This window comes from Bos mutus, chromosome 23 (assembly GCF_027580195.1).
Source record: "Bos mutus isolate GX-2022 chromosome 23, NWIPB_WYAK_1.1, whole genome shotgun sequence".
In the NCBI taxonomy this organism is placed as follows: Eukaryota; Metazoa; Chordata; class Mammalia; order Artiodactyla; family Bovidae; genus Bos; species Bos mutus.
In genome coordinates this window covers 45,639,647-45,653,684 of record NC_091639.1, presented here as the reverse complement: position 1 = coordinate 45,653,684, position 14,038 = coordinate 45,639,647, and the positions used below count along the sequence as shown (strand labels likewise).

General features: G+C 38.2%; 1 protein-coding gene across 2 annotated transcripts in view; it reads left to right on the top strand.

Annotated features, from left to right (window-relative positions):
• COL21A1 (collagen type XXI alpha 1 chain) overlaps nucleotides 1-14,038 on the top strand; it is a 231,890-nt gene that overhangs the window by 182,718 nt on the left and 35,134 nt on the right. The window lies entirely within an intron of this gene.

The following is a 14,038-nucleotide window of genomic DNA, read 5'->3' as shown; positions in this document are numbered from 1 at the left end:
TCTGTTGGGAAAGCAATTAGAAGATTAAATATCTAAAGTTTGCCCATGTTTTCTGGATATAATTCTTCTGGTCTGTATTCTCTTCCAATTAAGAGTGTATATCATTATGTTTTTCTCTTATTTTGCCAGTCACTGAAACTTTGGTTTTTAGAAATATATCCCATGAAGATTGATCTTTACCAAAGATCAGATATTTTTTCATGTGTGAAAAAGCTTTGAAAAACAGGAAAAAAAATTGTATTAGATTTTGTGATGCAAAGAAATGAAGACTCCTCTGTTGTGTGTGATCTGGTTTTAAGTATTTGTGATGAAGATATTTGGCCCCACTAAAAGGAATGTGTTCACTCTATTTGTTCTATAAATGTGGCAGCCAAGAAGATTAGTGGTGCTTAAGTAGGAAGGACAGAGAGCTTATATAAACGCTTTAAAGCTAATTAAACACAGCTTGTAGAAGCAGGATGGTGATTCATCCCTGCAAACATTGATAAATGTGAACATTAACTCTTACAATTAAAATTGAGGATAAAGGATGTATTTTACTGGGAAATGATATTTCTTTAAAGTACAACTGCATGCACAGGCCTGTTCTTTGAAACTTAAAGGCTGGTATTGATCAATCCTAAGAGTACTTTATTTATTTATTTATTTTTAAATTTATTTATTTTAATTGGAGGCTAATTACTTTACAATATTGTATTGGTTTTGCCATATGTTGACATGAATCTGCCACGGGTGTACATGTGTTCCCCACCCTGAACCCCCCCCCACCTCCCTCCCCATCCCATCCCTCTGGGTCATCTCAGTGCACCAGCCCCGAGCACCCTGTATCATGCATCAAACCTGGACTGGCGATTCATTTCACATAAGAGTACTTTAGTCCTAAGGGTAATTTACTTTCTGAGTGGCAAATGATTCTCAGTTAACTTCAATCCAGGTAACAAACTCAGTTCTACCGCTTGCTGGATTTATTAGCATTTGTTTCAACTGTGTATCACTGTGTTTAAGAATTATAATCTTTTGGTCATTCATTCAATAAGCATCTACTGTCTGCTTTGTGCCAGACATTATATTAATTGAGGAGGAAATGAAGATGAATTTGTCATGGTTGTGCCCTCAAGGAGTCAGATGTACCAATAAGCAAAAACATTGTATAAAATGTTCTGGAGTGAGATGCAAGGTGGGGATGGAGGAGGCTTGCAAAGTTGGCAGAGATGTATATGATACTAAATGGGACATCACTGAAAAGGATGTATTCTTATTTTAATAACCATTTATTGAGATATGATTCACATACTACTGTATAAAATTTATCTATTTAAAGAGTAAACAAGATGCTCTCTTGGCCAAATTCTGGAGGAGGAATAAGAGTTGTCTAGTTGTTTGGCCGGGAGAAGGCAATGGCACCCCACTCCAGTACTGTTGCCTGGAAAATCCCATGGATGGAGGAGCCTGGTAGGCTGCAATCCATGGGGTTGCTAAGAGTTGGACACGACTGAGCGACTTCACATTCACTTTCCACTTTCATGCATTGGAGAAGGAAATGGCAACCCACTCCAGTGTTCTTGCCTGGAGAATCCCATGGACGGAGAAGTCTGGTTGGCTGCAGTCCATGGGGTCCCACAGAGTCAGACATGACTGAAGCGACTTAGCAGCAGTTGTTTGGCCTCCTAAGGCAGCAACCTGTAACATGTTCCAAAACATGAGAAAACTGGCATTAGTTGACTGCTTAGAACAGATGGAGGGGATGGGATAGAAATAATAAATGAGGTTGCGGGGGTAGGTAGAGGCCAAATTAAAACGTGTCTTGTATGTCTGTGCTATTTGGACTTGAATCTGAGAGTTGTCAGGGTTCTAAGGAGGGAAGCAAGGTGTTCAGTGACATTTTAGGAATGTCACTCCAACAGCAGAAATGAGAATGGGAAGTGGGCTGAGGCAGAGGGCAAAGCATGGCAGGAGGCCAGCTGAGCCCTGCAGCCCCACCTCCCACTGAAACAGGGACATTCAGAGTCAGGAAGAGGACAGGGCATCTACTTTGAAATGAAACTCAGATATGCAGATGACACCACCTTTATGGCAGAAAGTGAAGAGGAACTAAAAAGCCTCTTGATGAAAGGGAAAGTGGAGAGTGAAAAAGTTGGCTGAAAGCTCAACATTCAGAAAACAAAGATCATGGCATACGGTCCCATCACTTCATGGGAAATAGATGGGGAAACAGTGGAAACAGTGTCAGACTTAATTTTTTGGGCTCCGGAATCACTGCAGATGGTGACTGCAGCCATGAAATTAAAAGACGCTTACTCCTTGGAAGGAAAGTTATGACCAACCTAGATAGCATATTCAAAAGCAGAGACATTACTTTGCCAACAAAGGTCCGGCTAGTCAAGGCTATGGTTTTTCCAGTGGTCATGTATGGATGTGAGAGTTGGACTGTGAAGAAGGCTGAGCACCAAAGAATTGATGCTTTTGAACTGTGGTGTTGGAGAAGACTCTTCAGAGTCCCTTAGACTACAAGGAGATCCAACCAGTCCATTCTGAAGGAGATCAGCCCTGGGATTTCTTTGGAAGGAGTAATGCTAAAGCTGAAACTCCAGAACTTTGGCCACCGCATGCGAAGAGTTGACTCATTGGAAAAGACTCTGATGCTGGGAGGGATTGGGGGCAGGAGGAGAAGGGGACGACAGAGGATGAGATGGCTGGATGGCATCACTGACTCAATGGGTGTGAGTCTGAGTGAACTCTGGGAGTTGGTGATGGACAGGGAGGCCTGGCGTGCTGCAATTCATGGGGTCGCAAAGAGTCGGACACGACTGAGCGACTGAACTGAACTGAAAAAAGCAACAACAATGCCCAGGGGTCAATTGGATGTGAGCAATATGAAAAAGGATGGTTCTCAAAGTCTTACCTCACAGATGGAGGTGCAGGAAGACCAAGCAATGAACAGGAAGTAGAGTCAAGAAGAATTTATTTCAGGTGGGGAGGTGATCCTATGATATTTTCAAATGGGACAGTAGCAAAGCCATTTAAAGAAGAGACCCATGATTTGCATAATTAGTATAGATATAGAAAATGGGGACTAATGTAGTTCCAATAAGAAAAAGTAGGTCAAATTCAAGACAGTTTTAGAAGAATTTCTATAAATCTACTAGGTAGATTTCTAGAATTTCTAAGAATCTACTAGGTATAGTAGACTGAAAAGTGTTCCCTGCCAGGGTATCAGATCTTAATAACTAAAACATGTAAATGTTATTGTTTCTGAATAGAGGGTCTTTGTAGGTGTGATTAAGGATCTTTGATATGGGCTCTCCTGGCTTATCTGAAGGGAAGCAGATCTAACCAGTCAAGAGCAGAACTGAAGTTTCTCAAGGGAGACAGTGATATTGGAGTGATGGGGCCGCAAACCAAGGGATGCTGGCAAGAAGGCAGAAAAGGCAAGGGATGGCCTCCCCTGGAGCCTCTGGGGGAGTGCAGACTTCCAGCCTCTAGAGCTGTGAGAGAATAGCATTCTGTCTCTTTCAGCTACTAAGTTTATGGTAAATTTTTATAGCAGCCTTGGGAGATGAGTACACTAGTCTAATCTTTAACCACCATTTATGTAACAGATCTATGTAAAAAGCCCATACTGATACACACCAAACTCTTCATAGCACATGTGTTGATTAAAAATATTTGGGTTCAAAGCAAGTAGATAAACAGGTTTAAATGACAATTTGGTTAAAAGCGAAGCTCTTCAATCATTAGAATTTTCTGATTCATCAATTTTGTTAACCTCTCATGTGTTTTGGAAAACTTCTTTTGTTCACTTCATATTTTTCTACATTTTTGCATTATTTTGTTTAGTAACTTTCATCCCATCTGTCTGCTCTGTACTATTCATCATATTGCAAAATTGAAATAACTTAAATGTCTGATACATTATTGTGTATGTAAACAATAGTATAAAAATATAATACTCTATGTTTACATAAAATATAATGGTTTCCCTGGTAGCTCAGCTGGTAAAGAATCTGCTTGCAATGCAGGAGACCCCGGTTCGATTCCTAGGTTGGGGTGGTCTGCTGGAGAAGGTATAGGATACCCACTCAAGTATTCTTGGGCTTCCCTGGTAGCTTAGCTGGTAAAGAATCCGCCTACAAAGTGGAAGACCTGGGTTTGATCCTTGGGTTGGGAAGATCCCTTGGAATATAATAAAGTCTGATACTTTATTATGTATATAAACCATAGTATAAAAATATAATATTCTGTGTTTATATAAAATATCATACTCTCTGAATATGTATGCATAAGGAAGAGTCTACATGACAAAAGTTTGGTTTAATCACGTTTTGTTTACTCTGCTTATTTTTCCTCCCCAGTTTGCGTTTTGATGCCTGCTTTTTGCGTGTCTGTTTTATTTTCTCCTGTGAGCATGATATGGTTATTTAATACATTATAAAAATATAAGGCCTGGCTTTTGCATGTTTTGCAGTGTTTCTTGGGTTTTCAAACATATTAAGTTTGTCAGGTTGTATTTCCATTTTTGTGCCAAAGAATGGCACAAAATCAGATTGCTTCAGGGAATTCTCAGTTGTTGGAAATGTGTTTTCTTAACTTCTTACTAAATCACTCTGAATTTACCTTGTGCAGTTAGGTGGATGGGGAGACAGGGCAGTAAGGGAACAGCATCATGCCAAATTTACTTGTAGTTGACACAATAACTGTGCACATTCATTTTTGACAAATTATCATGTCAGTCAGCTACTTGGCTTTTGCCGGGGGTTGGTGACCAAGTTATCTGAACTGTCATCGTTTTCCCCGCTGTTCATCATAGCTGTTCTGTGCTGGTTGGAGCCCAGCAATGTCTTGTGTTTATCATAGCTTTTCCTCTCAAGTGTCTGATCCATCACATCCTTAGTTCTCTGATCACCAGCCCACCCACTGTGCTCAGGGTGCAATGGCTCTTGGTGAGGACTTGCAGGCAGGACTTGGGTTCCACTCTTTGAGCTAAGATCTCTGGAGCCCCACGAGGATGAAGGAAAGGATGCCACACTTCCTGGATCTATGGAGGTGAGCACATCTTTCTTTGTTAAGGATGCCTCAAGTCATTTTATTTTGCACACACTTGCCGTATCATTTTTCCAGAGATGCAGATGTGGGGATCATTGTATTGTATTTGAGGACATTGACTCATAGAGGCTTTTGTTTCATTTCCTCATACCTTTTGAATTCTCGCTAAACCACATCTTATGCTTCTCTTTGTAGTGTGTGTTAACTGCTGAGGTGGTCCAAATTATCGTTTACTTAAGAGACAAGTAGGTTTTTTGTTTCCTCACCTTTTCTGTGGTGCGATTATTTGACATGCCATTTTATGCACAGAGGTCAGGGGCAGAAAATCCTTGAGGGAAGTTAATGTTGAATTGCTATCGTGTTTCCCACATGGAATAATCCACTTTATTATATACTAGCAATGTGGGTGTGTCTTTATTTGCTCACTTGGCTTTATTTTTTACGTAAAGGAGAAAGGTAAGAGGAAACAAAAACCCCACTAGTTTTGATGTTGCTCTTATTTGATTTGCAATTGTATGGCAAGCTTTTTACAGTCAGTACATATTTGTAAGATTTTTTTTTTTTTTTCCTCGCACTCCTCTTTCAGGAACCAGGAGTGGCACCTCCTTGGTATGTGTTGAGTGAAACAACCTTTTAAACCTGATATCTGCTGTTAAGAATTTCACAAGGCACTTAGGGTGAAGGCAACTCACATTTAACAACTGAGAACATTTTGAAAATTCAATTGTCTTTATTATTGTAATAGTGCTAGTTCCAGGGTTTGTTTTAAAACCTGATTGAGAATAACTCTTAGAGTGCATTTTGAATTAAAACACATAAACATCCCATTGGTCTACAGGTTTTAATACATTTGTAACCAGTATATGCAACTTTTTGGTCTCCCAAAGAATGATGTTTGGCATTGTCATGACCGCAAAAATATCCTTTAATCTTAAAAGCAAGCGTTGGCCTGTTATCTACAAATTAGTTCATCAAGTCCCACTAGGTTTACTTATGAATGTGTTTCTTTCCTATTACAAATGATTCCACTGATATAGTAAAATCTGACCACCATCGAAGAACTTTATAAAACAACACTGTGGATTTTAAATTTAGAAGCTCTGTGAATTATGGTACTGATTATGTTTCTTACTGATGTTTTGAAGAAATCTTTTAAAATCATTGTTAGACTGTTAGTAAGCATTTAAGAATTCTTTATTAGAATCTTCTTCTTGATTCATTTCTTTAATTTGAAAGAGGCGTTCTTGAATCCTGAAATGACAAGATGAATAAATTCAGTTGAATGTATGAAAGGATGCATGATTTATTCTCAGAAGAGGGGACAAATTCTTTGAGTTGATGGAATGTCTTCGTTGCTTCCAGGGGGCTCTGTGTTTCTGCTGGTGTGGGGATTGATGACACTCATCTCTGTTTTGAAGAGAGTGGTTGAAAGGAAACTGGCACTACAATTGGTATAGGATATTGAGTCTGGATTTCAAGGCTTTTAAGATTTTGGCTTTAAAATTATCTTCTGCAGTCATAATGGGACCAAGGGAGGTTTTGTATACTTTCATTAAAAACTTTTGCTATAAGGTTCTTATATGATACCCTTGAATTAGTCCAAATAAGTTCTTTTTTCAAGGCATGAAAATACATAATTAACAAAACAGTGTTGTTCAAGACAAGGGCATATTTTATTGTAATTCTCGGTTCATGATCTATCTAGATGGGTATGTTAGCAGATGAAATAAGGAAATTTCACATTCTTTCTACTTTCATAGATATGGTAGCTATATTTTTTTTGTATGAGCTGATGGAATGCATCTTTTGGTAACTAGATCATTTCATTTTAAAGATCTCTTTCTTGGTTTCTATTTTTTTAAAAAGATTTCGAAATGCTTGAGTGTGTATCACACTGAAAACTGAATCAAATGTTTCAATGCCTTGAGAGTTGACACCAGAATGTCATTGATATTCTAGGTATGTTTAAGGGAGGTGAAAAAATAGATGGGGAATTTCTGAAAAAGCACTTGAAAATTTTTGCTTATATCAAAAATACATTTTTATTTTTGAGAATCAAAAAAGAAGCTAATAATTAGTTAACTGATTGCTAATAGTTCTAGGTACTTAGTTTATAAAATGACTTTTGTAACTTTTAATACTGAACTAAAGTGTTCCATTGTTTGAAATAGAAGTAGTTTAGTTGTAGTTAGGTGTGTTTCTAGGTCTTGATTTTATAAACTAAGTACCTAGAACTATTAGCAACCAGTTAACTATTAGCTTCTTACGTGATTTTGATCTTGCTTCATTAAAAGATTATCGCTTTGAAATGCTTTTGGCAAAGATTCACACTTTGGAAGTTATAGAAAAAAAGGTATGTTTTAACAAAAGATTAATCATGAGTAGACTAGTATTTATTAATATATTCCAGAAGTCCTGTACTGCTCTAATGGTTCACAATTAATCTAATCAAATGAAAATGATCAACACAAGATATCAGAATATGCATTTATTTTAGTAATTTAATTATAACATAAGTTCTTAGACTTTTTAAATAAAAATATTTCTTGAAAATAAAGTACAAAGAGTAATTTATAAAGTAAAAATTAAAATTAGAGTAAAGGAATTGCATAATGATTTATTTGTTCTTAGAACTATGAATAATTTTTGTTGTGATACAATATTCTTCCTTTCTGCTGTCTATGGAAAAAGAAGATGCTTTATTGATGGATTTAGGTGAAATATGAACAACTTCTGAACAATATATATCAAAACTGGATTAAAACCACTAGTAGAGAGCTTTAGGGGCTTCCTAGGTGGCACAGTGATAAAGAATCCACCTGCCAATGGAGGAGACGCAGGAGATGTGGATTTGATCCCTGGGTCAGGAAGATCCCCTGGAGGAGGAAATGGCAACCCACTACAGTATTCTTGCCTGAGAAATCCCATTGACAGAGGAGACAGGCAGGCTACCGTCCATATGGTGGCAAAGAGTCTGACAAGACTGAGTGACACATACACAGAGAGCTTTAGAATTGTTGACAGCTCTTATTAAGATGGGTAGTTAGGTGCAAATATTTGCTGAGCAATCATGGGAAATACAACACTGTACCAAGTGGTTTTAGTTGGAACATTTATTCTCTAGTTGGGAAAACAGAAAATTCACTCAAGAAACATATGTTGTACAGAAGAGTGTATCAAAATCCTACTGTGGATTAAGACTGTTCAGTTCACTTCAGTTCAGTCACTCAGTCATGTCAGACTCTTTGGATCCCATGAACTGCAGCACGCCAGGCCCCCCTGTCCATCACCAACTCCCAAATTCCACCCAAACCCATGTCTATTGAGTCAGTGATACCATCCAACCATCTCATCCTCTGTTGTCCCCTTTTCTTCCTGCCTTCAATCTTTCCCAGCATCACAGTCTTTTCAAATGAGTCAGCTCTTCGCATCAGGTGGCCAAAGACTGTTGAAAGCCATTAAAGACAAGTGAAGTTAATCATGAAAGGGAGAGTGTGAAGATTTTTTTTTTCTTTTTGATGAAAGGTTAAAGACTGGTGAGAGAATGATCTATAGTAGTTTTTAATCAGAGAGGCATATGAAAATTCAATTGGTAGAAATTCATAAATCAAAAATACTCCAACACAAATAATTTTCAGGAGAGTTGTTTCTTAATTTCATGGCTGCAGTCAGTGTCCACGGTGATTTTGGGGCCCAAGAAAATGAAATCTGTCACTGTTTCCATTTTTTCCCCATCTATTTGCCATAAAGTGATGGGACCAGATGCCATGATCTTAGTTTTCTGAATGTTCAGTTTTAAGACAAAATTTTCACTCTCCTCTTTCACTTTCATCAAGAGGTTCTTTAGCTCTTCTTCACTTTCTGCCATTAGAATGGTGTCATCTCCATATCTGACGTTACTGATATTTCTCCTGGCAATCTTGATTCCAGCTTGAGCTTCATTCAGCCTGGCATTTCACATGATATACTCTGTACATAAGTTAAATAAGCAGAGTGACAATATAATTTGGAACCAGTCCATTGTTTCATATCTAGTTCTAACTGTTGCTTCTTGACTGACATACAAGTTTCTCAGGAGGCAGGTGAGGTGGTCTGATATTCCCATCTCTTGAAGAATTTTCCATACAGTCAAAGGCTTTACATAATCAATGAAGCAGATGTTTTTCTGGAATTTACTTGCTTTGTCTATGATCCAGTGGATGTTGGCAATTTGATCTCTGATTCCTGACTTAACTAAATTTAGCTTATACATCTGGAAGTTCTCAGTTCATGTACTGTTGAAGCCTAGCTTGAGGGATTTTGAGCATTATCTTGCTAATGTGAAATGAGTACAATTGTGTGGTAGTTTGAACATTCTTTGGCATTGTTCTTCTTTGGGATTGAAATGAAAACTGACCTTTTCCAGGCTTGTGGCCACTGCTCAATTTTCCATGTTTGCTGACATATTGAGTGCAGCACTATAAAAGCATCATCTTTTAGGATTTGAAATAGCTCAGCTGGAGTTCCATCACCTCCACTAGCTTTGTTGATTGTGAGAATTCCTAAGGCCCACTTGACCTTACACTCCAAGACGTCTGGCTCTAGGTGAGGTATCACATTATCGTGGTTATCCAGGTCAATAAGACCTTTTTTGTACAGTTCTTCTGTGTATTCTTGTGTATTTTTCCTTTCAGTTCAGTTAATTCACTCAGTCATGTCCGACTCTTTGTGGCCCCATGGACTGCAGCAAACCAGGCTTCCCTGTCCATCACCAACTCCTGGAGTTTACTCAAACTCATGTTCATTGAGTTGGTGATGCCATCCAACCATCTCATCCTCTGTCGTCCCCTTCTCCTCCTGCCCTCAATCTTTCCCAGTATCAGGGTCTTTTCCAATGAGTCAGGTTCTTCGCATCCAGTGGCCAAAGTATTGGAGTTTCAGCTTCAGCATCAGTCCTTCCAATGAATGTTCAGGATTGATTTCCTTTAGGATGGACTATTTGGACCTTCTTGCTGTACTCCAGATCAACTATACTCCAAGAAAAAAAAATTAATGTGTGAGAACACTAAAAAAAAAAAAAAGAAAAAGAAAAATGACAATAAACACGTGAAAGCACATTCAATATTATTAGTCATTAGGGAAATAAAAATCAAAACCACAATGAGATATTACTTCACACCCAATAAGATGGATGGTTATAATAAGAAAGACAGACAATAATAAGCATTGGTGAAGATTTGGAGAAATCAGAGTCTTAATATATTGCTGGTACAGCAACATATAAAATATATATATATAATTATATATATATATATATATATGTCACAAAGAGTCGGACACAACTGAGCGACTGATCTGATCTGATCTGATATATATATATAATGGTACAGCCATTGAGAAATCAGATTGGCAGTTCCTTGAATGGTTAAACATAGAGTCATTATATGAGCTAGCAGTTCCATGCCTAGGTGTATACCCAAGACACATGGGTATACTGAAAGCATGCATCCGCACACAACTTGTGTACAAGTGTTCATAGTAGCGTCATTCAAAATAACCAAAAAGTGGGAACAACCTAAATGCCTGTCAACTAATGAAATGATAAGCAAAATGTAGTATTTCCATACAATGGAAAATTATTGGGTCATGTTATGGACTAAATATTTTGTTTCCTGCCCACCCAAATTCATGTGTGAAGCTTTTACTCCAGTGTGATGATTTTTCCATTAGTGACTGTTAATTAATCGATCATCTCATTGTGTTTCAATAGGAAAAATGGAGATATGCATTGTATGCACTGGTTACGTGTGATAGTATACACAGCATTTCAAAAATATTATTATAATTAAAACACATTAGTGAAAGTTGCTCAGTCATGTCTGACTGTGATCCCACGGACTGTAGTCCGCCAGGCTCCTCTATCCATGAAATTCTCTAGGCAAGAATATTGGAATGCGTTGCCATTTCCTTCCAAACCCAAGGGTTGAACCTAAGTCTCCTGCATTGCAGGTGGACTCTTTATCATCTGAGCCACCAGGGAAGTCCATAAGATACATAGAAGATAGCAAATTTAATACAATTTTCAAATAAGTGGTTTTTTTTTTTAACCATATAAATTAACTAAGGTTAAACATTCATCTGTTTTGTTCATCAAACCAGCTTCACCTTGATTTGCTGTTTTAAAATATTTTTTTGTTTGATGACTTCCAGCATATGTGAAATTGCAAAAAAAGAAAAAGAAATACAATTTTCAGATTTTTCTGAAAAAAAAAAAAGAAAAAAAGATGTACAATTTTTACTTAGCCACTGAGTCAGCTAAAAAGGTCTTGGAAAAATTCATTTCCTATTTTCTCCTTAATGAGAAATTTGCCACAATTTGAGTTCCATGGAACCAAAAGTGTAGCCCGCACTTTATAGGTTTTCAGAGGGTCAGAGCTCACTTTAGAACAACTCTGGTATGATTTAGGAACTTTATCTTTCAAGTGGAATTGTTTTTAGTTTTACTTACATCTACAGACATCTATCCTTTTACTAGGTACTGTACATCACAGGCATGATCACTTTTGACTCACTTATGTTGACAGATAGGTTACTTTCCCAGATTTGGGGGTTCAGGAAAGCTACATGACTTTCCTGTGATATGGCAGTACAGTTTCTGCCCCTGGATCTCTCAGTCCTCTTCCTTGCATCCTCTGGGTTATCGGGTGTATTATTTCAATTTGATAAGATTTTTCTTGTCATGAAAAACAATACTTTAACAACAGCAAAATTCATTAGAATATCTTCTTGGATTAAAAAAATAGAATATTGGGATTAACATATATACTGCTGCTGCTGCTGCTGAGTCGCTTCAGTCGTGTCTGACTCTGTGTGGCCCCATAGATGGCAGCCCACCAGGCTCCTCTGTCCCTGGGATTCTCCAGGCAAGAACACTGGAGTGGGTTGCCATTTCCTTCTCCAGTGAATGAAAGTGAAAAGTGAAAGTGAAGTCACTCAGTCATGTCCGACTCTTCGCGACCCCATGGACTGCAGCCTACCAGGCTCCTCTGTCCCTGGGATTTTCCAGGCAAGAGTACTGCTATATAAAACATAGCTAACTAACAAGGACCTGCTGTATAACACAGAGAACTGTTCTCAATACTCTAATAACCTATACGGGAAAATAATCTGAAACAGAATGGATATATGTATATGTATAACTCAAGAATCTGAAACAGATGGATGTTACATGTATAACTTACAAATAGCTGAGGAAAGAAGAGAAGTGAAAGGCAAAAGAGAAAAGGAAAGATATACCCTTAGAATGCAGAGTTCCAAAGAAAGCAAGGAGAGATAAGAAAGACTTCCTAAGTGATCAGTACAAAGAAATGGAGGAAAACAATAGAATGGGAAAGACTAGAGATCTCTTCAAAAAAATCAGAGATATTCATGCAAAGATGGGCACTTATAATAAAGGACAGAAACAGTATGGACGTGATCACTCACCTACAGCCAGATATCCTTGAATGTGAAGTCAAGTGGGTTACAAACAAAACTAGTGGAGGTGATGGAATTCCAGCTGAGCTATTTCAAATCCTAAAAGATGATGCTGTGAAAGTACTGCACTCAATATGCCAGCAAATTTGGAAAACCCAGCAGTGGCCACAGGACTGGAAAAGGTGAGTTTTCATTCCAATCCCAAAGAAAGGCAATGCCAAAGAATGTTCAAACTGTCACACAATTGCACTCATCTCACATTCTAGCAAAGAATGCTATTTCACACCAGTCAGAATGGCTGCGATCCAAAAGTCTACAAATAAAAAATGTTGGAGAGGGTGTGGAGAAAAGGGAACTCTCTTACACTGTTGGTGGGAATGCAAACTAGTACAGCCACTATGGAGAACAGTGTGGAGATTCCTTAAAAAACTGGAAATAGAACTGCCTTATGATCCAGCAATCCCACTGCTGGGCATACACACCAAGGAAACCAGAAGGGAAAGAGACACGTGTACCCCAATGTTCATCGCAGCACTGTTTATAATAGCCAGGACATGGAAGCAACCTAGATGTCCATCAGCAGATGAATGGATAAGAAAGCTGTGGTACATATACACAATGGAGCATTACTCAGCCATTAAAAAGAATTCATTTGAATCAGTTCTAATGAGGTGGATGAAACTGGAGCCTATTATACAGAGTGAAGTAAGCCAGAAGGAAAAACACCAATACAGTATACTAACACATATATATGGAATTTAGAAAGATGATAACAATAACCCTGTGTACGAGACAGCAAAAGAGACACTGATGTATGGAACAGTCTTATGGACTCTGTGGGAGAGGGAGAGGGTGGGAAGATTTGGGAGAATGGCATTGAAACATGTAAAATATCATGTATGAAACGAGATGCCAGTCCAGGTTCAATGCACGATACTGGATGCTTGGGGCTAGTGCACTGGGACGACCGAGAGGGGTGGTACGGGGAGGGAGGAGGGAGAAGGGTTCAGGATGGGGAGCACATGTATACCTGTGATGGATTCATTTTGATATTTGGCAAAACTAATACAATTATGTAAAGTTTAAAAATAAAATAAAATTAAAAAAAAAAAAAAAAGAATGCTCAAAATTCTCCAAGCCAGGCTTCAACAGTACAAGAACTGAGAACTTCTAGATGTTCAAGCTGGATTTAGAAAAGGCAGAGGAACCAGAGACGAAATTGCCAACATCTGTTGGATCATTGAAAAAGCAAGAGAATTCCAGATAAAATCTACTTCTGATTCATTGACACTACAGCCACTGACTGTGTGGATCACAACAAACTGTGGAAAATTCTGAAAGAGATGGGAATACCAGACCACCTGACCTGCCTCTTGAGAAATCTGTATGCAGGTCAAGAAGCAACAGCTTGAACCAGATATGGAACAGCAGACTGATTCCAAATTGGGAAAGGAGTACATCAAGGCTCTATATTGTCACCCTGCTTATTTAACTTATATGCAAAGTACATCATGTGAAATTCTGGGCTGGATGAATCACA